General features: G+C 36.7%; 2 long non-coding RNA genes across 2 annotated transcripts; one reads left to right on the top strand and one right to left on the bottom strand.

The window, feature by feature from the left end:
* Window positions 1–219: 219 nt before the first annotated feature.
* On the top strand, window positions 220–398 carry LOC125799428 (uncharacterized). The gene is made up of 2 exons (XR_007438327.1): window positions 220–265; window positions 346–398. It is a non-coding gene; the product is annotated as an uncharacterized LOC125799428 (long non-coding RNA).
* Window positions 274–1,577, bottom strand: LOC125799427 (uncharacterized). Its single transcript, XR_007438326.1, has 2 exons — window positions 1,496–1,577; window positions 274–722 (listed from the first exon to the last, which is right to left on the bottom strand). It is a non-coding gene; the product is annotated as an uncharacterized LOC125799427 (long non-coding RNA).
* Between the last annotated feature and the right edge of the window lie 8,547 nt (window positions 1,578–10,124).

The following is a 10,124-nucleotide window of genomic DNA, read 5'->3' as shown; positions in this document are numbered from 1 at the left end:
GATTTGGAATATGTCACTTTACATGTAGTGTAATGTATAATTTCTGTTAAATTATAATATTCTCATGATCTTCAGATTTTCTGAGATGCATTAGTAATTGGTTTGTGCCAAAACCAATGCAATAATAATTGCAAAAATGTTTTATATAAATATAAATGAAGTAAATACTGAATCCAAACAACACCAAGTTTAACACAGTCATATTTCTTCTCTTCATTTTCTTGAACAGGATATTTTCTCGCAGAAAAAGAAAGGATAATAAAAGGTAGGTAATGTTCTTAAAATGTTTAATTATATCCATGTATCAAATGCAGTATTTTTTCAAGTTTCTTTTGTATTCCACAGGTTTCCTTTCTCCAAACTTTTAAAGAACAAATAAAGAAATCCAATTTCATGCAGTCTGTGCTGTGTTTATTTGATTTATTTACATGTGCCATGTTCTGTTTTTCTTTAGTCGTTTACATGTGTTCTATATTTTTTTTTTGTATGTTTTAGGCAGCCTCCCTATATTCTGGCACATCATATCATGTTCATCTTGTTTGTATAAATAATAAAAGCTGTTGCAAATAATGTGGTTCCTATTCATAATCCAAATAATTCTGCATAAAATCTTCAAGTGGTGACTTCAGAATATGGACAGATCTTTGTATTCTTTGACTTCGTTCTTTTCGTGGTGAACTCTTCATAGCTGCAAGCTGAAACTTCTCCATCTTCTTTTCAACCTTAAATAAAAACATCAGATTCACTTTTAGCGACAGCATTTACAAAATGTGATAATTATTATTAACATAAAACATTTAATAAATATTACTAATAATACTCTCTCGTGGGTTGCAATATTTGATTCTCATTTATTAACATGACCTAAATATAAATAAAAATGTAATCTAATAAATATTGCACTGATTACAAATTAGATAATGCCCACTCATACATCTAGACCTAGTTACCAGCCTGAGAGGTATATAGTAACTGTAATAAATCTCCTTTATTTAATGAGAGGACCAGCCTGAGAGGGGTACAGTAAGTGTAATATAGCTCAATATATTTATTTAGACAGTGGCCAGTACACTAAGCAAAATACTTTGCAGCAAAGTGTCAATAAGGTATTGCTAAACAAACAGCTAACTAGGTAGTATCTTGTCTATAATCACACAGTCCCACAGCTAACTAGCAAGATAGGTAGCTATAATTTAGCTAACTAAGTTACTATCTCAGATTCTACAGTAGTAATTATCTTCCACACAGTCTGGCTGTATTTATAAATAAGTGATCTAGTGTTCGTGTTTGAAGCGCTTTCTGAAATGAACAGAGGAGCTTTATTTATTTAGTTAGTTAGTTTAACAAGGTATATCTGGATATCTATCTTAATTTAATATGTTTACAAACCACAGAGCAAACCGTGGTTAAAGTGAGGATTTCTACACCGTTTAAGTGATATTACATGGCCACAGTGGTGAGGTAAATGCCCTGTTTTCAGCTGTTTTACACTCACCTACTCGAGAGGAGCTGCGGAGGGGGCTGTGACTCCTTGAGCGGCTCCGAGCCGTGAGGCGCTACCTGTCACGTGATCTTCAGAGCGTGATGTGATTGGCTGGTTGTTGGCTCGATTGAAGACTGAATCGATTGCTCATCCTGTGTGTCCCGGATGTTTACAGCGAATTTTGAGCGTTGTATTTTAGCAGTCGAATTTGACAGGTCGAATTTGAGCAACCTGAATTTATTTTAATTGAATTTTTAAAACTTGAATTTTTGCTTTTGAATTTTTTGACATTAAAATAAAATAAGTGAAAATGATATACTGAAAAATTAAAGTGTTTAATTCAGAGGCAAAAAAAATCACATGCAATAATTCAATGTAAAATAATTCAGTGCTAAAAATTCAAGTGCTTAAATTTCAAAGTCTGGTGACACTGTTTTACTTCCATACCCACCATCCTTTAAACCAGTAGAGAGCTGTATATCATGATGAGTTTATACCAGAGACTGTAAAAAAGATGGACTCCGTGTTGCCGTTCCCATTCATTCAATGAAAGTGAAGCCAAAATCTTCTGCCATGTTGGCAATCCTGAAACCTGAGTCTGCGCAGTAGAGACCAGAGGAGGGAGAAACACTATGGAGAGCTCCTACTCATTTGAATAACCCCGCCCCTGAGGGCTGCCTCGCGGTCACAGGCTGCAGAGCAGAGCAGAGCGGAGCTGGCGGTTTATTATTGGTCCCGCCTGTAACCAGCCCTTTTACAATAACCACACCTTTTTTGAATAGAGCTAAATAACGTTTTTAAAAACGAGTTCCGTGGGGATATACAAATGTGACAATATAATTAGAGATTACACTAGCTGCTGCATTTAAATAATGGAGGTAGAATTACAGTATATTAGAAAAAAACGTGATTAAAAGTTGTCTGTTTTGCCATTAAAACCTATGGGGATGGGTGGGGTTACACAGCTTTCTGAAACCGAACAGCAGGGGGCGCCCGACCTGTGGTGGCTTCACTTTTGAAAGACGATGCTCTGTCCAGCTATACACAGTCTATGGTTTATACTAACAGTGTCAAGCTGACATGTCCTGTCTATTTGGATAGGAAAAACCATAATGCATGCAGTCAGTTTCCATAATGACCAGCAGGTGGCAGTAAGTGAATGCCTCATTTTTAAGCTGGGGCTGCATTCTCAGGCAGCGTCCAGAAACTCTTCCTTCTCTTCCTCTCCTACCCCAGAAGAAGGTGGAGGAATCAAGGAAAGGAGGAGCAGTAACTGACTGTAAAGGACAGTTGATCTCTTAAAACAGCATGCTGACTACTGATAAATGAACCAATCAGTATGCTCATATCCCCAGCCAATCACAGCTGCTGCAAGCAGCCCTCGTTTTAACTGTTAATTGTGGATGTTTAAACTAGTGTTTACTGCATAGAAATACTATATTTAAAAATAAATGTTGTTGCTGTCCAAGTATCTCCAAAACGTAGATATACTTTACTGGAGAGAGATAAAACATTTTTGACTTTTAGTGGTAGTCAATGTAAAAACAGTTTATTTCAGGTAATTTTGGAGAAATTCTACTTTAGTAATCTAAAAAACATAAAAAAAGAGACCTGTTTTTTGTTGGACAGTGATAATATATTTGACAATCAGAAAAAAGTAAAAGCCTGTGTTATTTATTTTTATTTGCTCATGAGAATAGATTATATATAGGTTCTACTGTCATGTACGTTTTAGGATTTTATAAAGTTGTATTATTTCTATTTCATAATGTATTGCACATTTCAATAAATTAGTAAATAATTAATATATAAAAAACATGTTTTGTAGGTGTGGCCACAGTACTGTCACTCCAAAATGCATAAAAGACTTTGTGGGTAGAATTCTCTGGTGTAAAGAGGCTTTTTGTGTCTTCTCTGGTATCTGGATGGGCAGAAAGATGGCATCACAAAAAACAGTTTCCGGGACACGGAGGAGAGGAGGAAGATCGGTATGAAAAAGAAAAAACTCCCTTTCCTTTACTCCGAACTCTATGCTGTTTTTCTAATTATCCTGAACAGAGGTTCTCAGAAGTTCCCCCTATGAGTATGTAATGTGCAACTTTTCACAAGTATCTCCCTCTCTCTCTTTTTCTCTCTCTCCTGCAGTTTGATCATCTCTGATCATGCATTTATTAGGTGCAGAGCTGATGAAAAGATAACGTGTGTGTGTTTGTGTGTGCACTTTATTTCTGGAGTGGAACCACGTGTGGCGTGTTACTTTCCTGTGTGAAATACAGAGATGAAAAAAAACCCCATCACTACCGCTTCCTACACTCACCAAGTTTGACCCCAACTGTTCGCTTGTGGTGAGTACATGACCTGGTCTTGATCCGACCCAGCTATCAAATATACTTCTTTTTAATTGAGCTTAACTGCTGATAAGGCACTGTTCACACATGCAGTAATGTACAGTGTTCACTGCTCGCAGCTGTGCTGCATGTCACCTTAAAAACACTGTTTGAAAGCAGAGCAACACATTTTCAGAGTTCTGTCTTAAAGCAGCTTCGCACTGCACAGTTATGCACACTAGAACACAGAATCTTCTCACTATATTTACTTTCTTGTTCCTGTGACAGACAGCTCTGACCAATCAGAGGAGACCATGTGCTCCAGGTAAAAAACTTATCAACTGATCCGAACCATAGTAACCAAATACAGGTGTGAAATCGCCCTTTTATACTCAGCAAATTAATTTCTAACTCAGAAATCCTTACAACCAAGCTAAGATGTTTATAATAAAGTAAAACAAAAAGTTACCTATATCCAATTTGTTATGCATTCTTTATTCCAGCACCCCACGTTGGCTTTGTCTCCCAGTTAATCACAGAATATCGGTACCACTTTAAAATAAGACTACCTTTATAAAGGTTTATAAATTGTTTACATTTAGTTTATTAATGGTTACTAATTAGGTTGTAAATTCCTTAAAAATCATTATTAATCAGTTATAACACATACGTAGAAAGGGCAACAATGACCTGTTGTTTGCCGAATAGTGAACCCACAGCCATCTATATTGTTGCCCTTTCTACATATGTGTTATAACTGATTATTAATGATTTTTAAGGCATTTACAACCAAATTAGTAACCAATAATAAACTAATTGTAAACCATTTATAGACCCTTTATAAAGGTAGTCTTATTTTAAAGTGGTACAGAATATTGTTGTAATTAATCTGATTTTTTTTTTTTTTTTTCAAATCAATTAGCAACATTAATTTATATTCAAATATAACATAAACAAATTAAAAGTGTATAAATCCAAGTTTGTATGTCTAACCTCTCTAATCCCTTTAAACATTGATTGTCTCCTTTGTTTCTGCCAACCCCTCATTAAGCTAAAAAGTGTCATAATAAAATGATTTTCAGTCATTTTACCAGATTAAAGCCACATGAGCACTGTCTGCAGCATGAGGAGCTCAGCCTCATGCAGCATATTGGAAATGCACTTTGCCTGCTATTATTCAAGATACTGTCAATGAGTTTATAATGAAAATATCATGAGAAGTATATATACAAAAATATATATGATTGATTGATCCTGGAACAAACGTATGAACAGGAGAATCACTAAACCTTAAGTGGAGGTTTTTTATTTTTTGGGGGGTTGTTGATAGTGTGTTCTTCAAATTTAGCAGGATGCAGCACGATGGAAAGTGTTTGAGAGGGACAGTGTGTGTGTGTGTGTGTGTGTGTGTGTGCGTAACTGTAGCTGTTGATGGTGCAGGTGATATGCTGCTGTATTTAGTACTACAGAAGAGATGTTAAAAACTGCATCCACAGCAGAAAGCCCACATGTGTGTGTGTTTGTGTGTGTGTGTTGAGTGCAGTAGTTTGTTTGGGACAGTTTGTGTGTTCAAATTATTTATTAAACTAAAAATCAACAAAAAATTAGATACTTGTTTTTCATTGGACAGTAACGTAATGCAATTTAGTACTGGTGTGCAATACACAGTTGAGACACAGCCTTGGTTTTTGTTTCACACAAGGAAAACTGCAAGTGCAACAAACTATGTTCGCTTTGAATAGTTAATAAAGTAGTAAACACAGGAAGAAGGTTCTGTGTTCTGCATTAGCATGTATTTCAGTGCAGTTTAGCATGGAGCAGCTGCAGAGATGCATTAGTTAAAGCAGCACTAGGTAGGATTTCCTTACTTTTTGATCTTTTTAAAGAAGTAAAATTACAGCTTGAAACTCACTGCCGCGCTGCATTGAGGTGTAATAGGAGGAATAGTGGTGCTCTCGTGTCTGTGCCAGAGCTCCTCTGAGCTCAAACCAGACTCTGAAAGTTTTCCGAGGCGGCCGCGACCAACGCTCGCGAGAACTGCAACCTGCTTTCCGACCTTTAGCTCTAACATTTCTACAAGGACTACTGGTTCATTCTTTACCATCTAACATACAGACACTCTGGCAGAAGCTGGAAAGAGACCGAATATGTCTGTGAAAGTCAGAAAACGAGAAAGAGAAACGAATCCGCCTGAAACATTTATAACTGTAGGGGGAGCCCACAAGCACAAAATCTCAATCCTACCTAGTGGAGCTTTAATAGCTGTAGGAATTATATGGGTAGTAAATCAGATTAAACTGCAGCTGAACAGCCACTTAGCTCAAATATGAGAAGTATATTTGATGATTACAGTGAGTGTGATTACTGTATTCACATCGGCTGAAACAAACCACACCAAGATCACAAATAAACCTCGATTTTCTTTAAACTGGACTAAATAGTGTTAAGTAAGCTGAGCTATTTGAACGCCCTCCATTTCTTGATAACATTCTGCACAGTAGAAACTCCAAGCTAAACTCTTTTCCTATAGTCTTACTCTACCTAATGCCTCCTACTGCCTCCTCACTGCTTCTCTTTTCTGCTGCCTCCTGCCTGCTGCCATGTACTGTATCAGATGATTAGATGGACCCCGTGTATAATGAATGTCAGCAGAAGGTTTGAAGAGTCTGAGATAAGCAGAAAGTTAAAATACATTGTGTGTGTCTGAGACATGAGAGCTAAACGTGACAGCAGCTGCTGCACTCAAACACACACACACACACACATACAGAGCTCAGTCAGTAAGAGCTGCCACTGCAATAGTTCAGATCAATCTGCTCTACTTCTATTTTTTATTATTATTCTCCTGCTCTTCCTCCTCATCCTATTCTTTTCCTGGTGGACTGTGGGATCTTCAGGATCTGCTGGTTTCTTTGCTTATCTGTAGATTCATCCAACTGTCTGTCCAGCAGAAGGTATTGACTGCACACTACTATCTATTAGTTTGGTCTGAGGTGTGAATAAAGCTACATTCACACAGCATTGTAAGTGGCACGCATGCAAGTTTCGCTTTAATCCTTGTCAGACTATTAAGAGCTATCTGTATGAGTTTCTACAATCAGTAAGTTATCACTGATTGTTTAGTTTCGTCTGATGTGTCAGTAAGTTATCACTGATTGTTTAGTTTGGTCTGGTGCATCATTAAGCTATCACTGATTGTTTAGTTTGGTCTGATATGTCAGTATGTTATCACTGATTTTTTTAGTTTGGTCTGATGTATCAGTAATTTATCACTGATTGTTTAGTTTGGTCTGATGTATCAGTAATTTATCACTGATTGTTTAGTTTGGTCTGATGTATCAGTAATTTATCACTGATTGTTTAGTTTGGTCTGATGTATCAGTAAATCATTCACTGACCTTGCGTCCACACCGAACGCGACGCGAGCGACAAAGCAGCCGGAAGTCATTCATTTTCAATGAGAGCGAGCGACACTGGGCGACAAGCAGCGACGCGGCGCGACGCGATGCGAAGCGGGCGGTTTGAGCGACGCGAGAGAGTTGACCAGAACTTAACTTTATGCAAATGAGCAGCGACGCGCGGCGGCGACTACCAATCAGAAACAGATTCTCATATGTCCGGCCTGAAAAAGCTGCTCTGATTTTCGGTTCCTACTGAAGATTTATTCCGCCAGCAAAACGGAGAGAACAGAACTGAACTGAGCTGATCTGAGGTAAAATACTCCACTACACCAGCAGCTACCCCAGTATAGTACTATCCTTACAGAATTACATTATTTAATAGAAAACTATATATTAAACTGAGGAAACTATTTATTAAATTAACAGAACGATTTATGACAACTAAGGGAATATTTTTTTTTAATTAACAGAACCTTTTATTGAAACAAAGGGAATTATTTATTAAAGTTAACATAATGATTTATTACAACTGAAGAAAGTATTTAATACATTTAATATAACAGTTTGTTCAAACTGAGGTATGGAATTTGAAACGATTTAGGTAAAACTGAGGGAATTATTCATTACATTTTACAGAAAGAATTATTAAAACTGAGGGAATTATTTATTAAATTAAGAGAAAGACTGTTTATTAAATTAAGAGGATGATTTAATATATTTAAGTAAACATATTGATTACATCCAATAAATTATTTATTACATTAAGTTAACATGTTAAAATTATGGACAAATTAAGAGAATGATTTACTACATTAAGGAAAATAATGTATTATATTTAAGTAAACCTATTTATTGTAATATGAAATAATTATGTTAAATAATTGTACTTTAAAATAGTTATAAAAGTTTTTAATGTTTAGGAATTGTGTAGAGAGGCTGAACCCTTGTTTCTGTATGTGCCGTATTTGGAAAACGCCCACCAGCGACAGCTTGTTCTGAGTGAGACACGCCCCAAGCGACTCATCACCTGTTGGACAGGCGACACAGAGCGATTTTATCGCGTTCGTTGTGAACGTACAGTGATTGTTTAGTTTGGTCTAATGTGTCAGTAAGATATCACTGTTCGTTTAGTTTTGGTCTGATGTGTCAGTAAGTTATCACTGATCGTTTAGTTTGGTCTGATGTGTCAGTAAGATCACTGTTCGTTTAGTTTGCTCTGATGTATCAGTAATTTATCACTGATCGTTTAGTTTGGGCTAATGTGTCAGTAAATCATTCACTGATTGTTTAGTTTGGTCTAATGCGTCAGTAATTTATCAATTATCGTTTAGTTTGGTCTAATGTGTCAGTAAGTTATCACTGATTGTTTAGTTTGGTCTGATGTGTCAGTTAGTTGTCACTGTTTAGTTTGGTCTGATATATCAGTAAGTTATCACTGATTGTTTAGTTTGGTCTGATGTGTCAGTAAGTTATCACTGATTGTTTAGTTTGGTCTGATGTGTCAGTAAGACATCACTGATCATTTAGTTTGGTCTAATGTGTCAGTAATTTATCACAGATTTTTTAGTTTGGTCTAATGTGTCAGTAAGTTATCACTGATTGTATAGTTTGGTCTGATGTGTCAGTAAGTTATCACTGATCGTTTAGTTTGGTCTAATGTGTCAGTAATTTATCACTGATCGTTTAGTTTGGTCTAATGTGTCAGTAATTTATCACAGATTTTTTTGTTTGGTCTAATGTGTCAGTAAGTTATCACTGATTGTATAGTTTGGTCTGATGTGTCAGTAAGTTATCACTGATCGTTTAGTTTGGTCTAATGTGTCAGTAATTTATCACTGATCGTTTAGTTTGGTCTAATGTGTCAGTAATTTATCACAGATTTTTTAGTTTGGTCTAATGTGTCAGTAAGTTATCACTGATTGTATAGTTTGGTCTGATGTGTCAGTAAGTTATCACTGATTGTATAGTTTGGTCTGATGTGTCAGTAAGTTATCACTGATTGTATAGTTTGGTCTGATGTGTCAGTAAGTTATCACTGATCGTTTAGTCTGATTTTGTTTTTAAACAGGGGTCATGCTGGACACCAGCCCATACCTACACATAGACTCCACCTCTTTCGATTCTCCTCCAATCAGTAGCAATGTGGAGAAACGGGGGATTGGATTGGAGCTGGAGAGCCGAGTCTGTCAGAACCTCAGAGAAGGTGGGAGACTCTGGACACACACACACACACACTCTCTTTTTCTGCGTCTATTTGTGTACCTTTCTCATCTGTTCACTCTCGCATGCTCTCTCTCTTTTTATTGATATTTATGTTTTATAATAAGTACGTGTGTAAGTTATGACTTCTGACAGGTACAACCTGCCAGAAATCTACATTTACACAGTATGCATGCGTGCATGTTCTGTGTGTAGCAATGACCCTTTAAATGTGCCAGAGACCCTGACCTGATGGACATGAACTCAGAGGCCCTGGTGTGTGTGTGTGTGTGTAGTGAAATATAACGGGAAAACACTATATTAGCTGAAGTGTTGGGACCCCTGTTGATTTACTGTTGCTTTTTCTGAAATCACGAGTATTAAAAGTAAAGATCTCCATCATAATTTCAGAAAACACAGTTCAACAGCTCAAAATTCGAAGGCTTTATACCACAGTTTGAATAGGCAAGTTCACTTGGTGGCTATGTTTGCAATGCTACCGGACAGTTATATCCTTTTGTACAAGACCAGCCTTCCATCAGTTGGAATGGGGAGAGACCAAGATACTCTAATCCAAAAATCCAATTACCATTACAACAACATGTTATACTAATAAAAACTGACAAAAACTTTATAAAGAATTTGTAGGTATGGCTGCTGCGCTTGCTCAGATCTCCTAATCAAGGGGGAAGTTCCCCATTAGCGTGTTGACAC

The sequence above is a fragment of the Astyanax mexicanus genome, chromosome 3 (assembly GCF_023375975.1).
Source record: "Astyanax mexicanus isolate ESR-SI-001 chromosome 3, AstMex3_surface, whole genome shotgun sequence".
Lineage (NCBI taxonomy): Eukaryota > Metazoa > Chordata > Actinopteri > Characiformes > Acestrorhamphidae > Astyanax > Astyanax mexicanus.
This window is presented reverse-complemented; position numbering and strand designations above follow the sequence as displayed.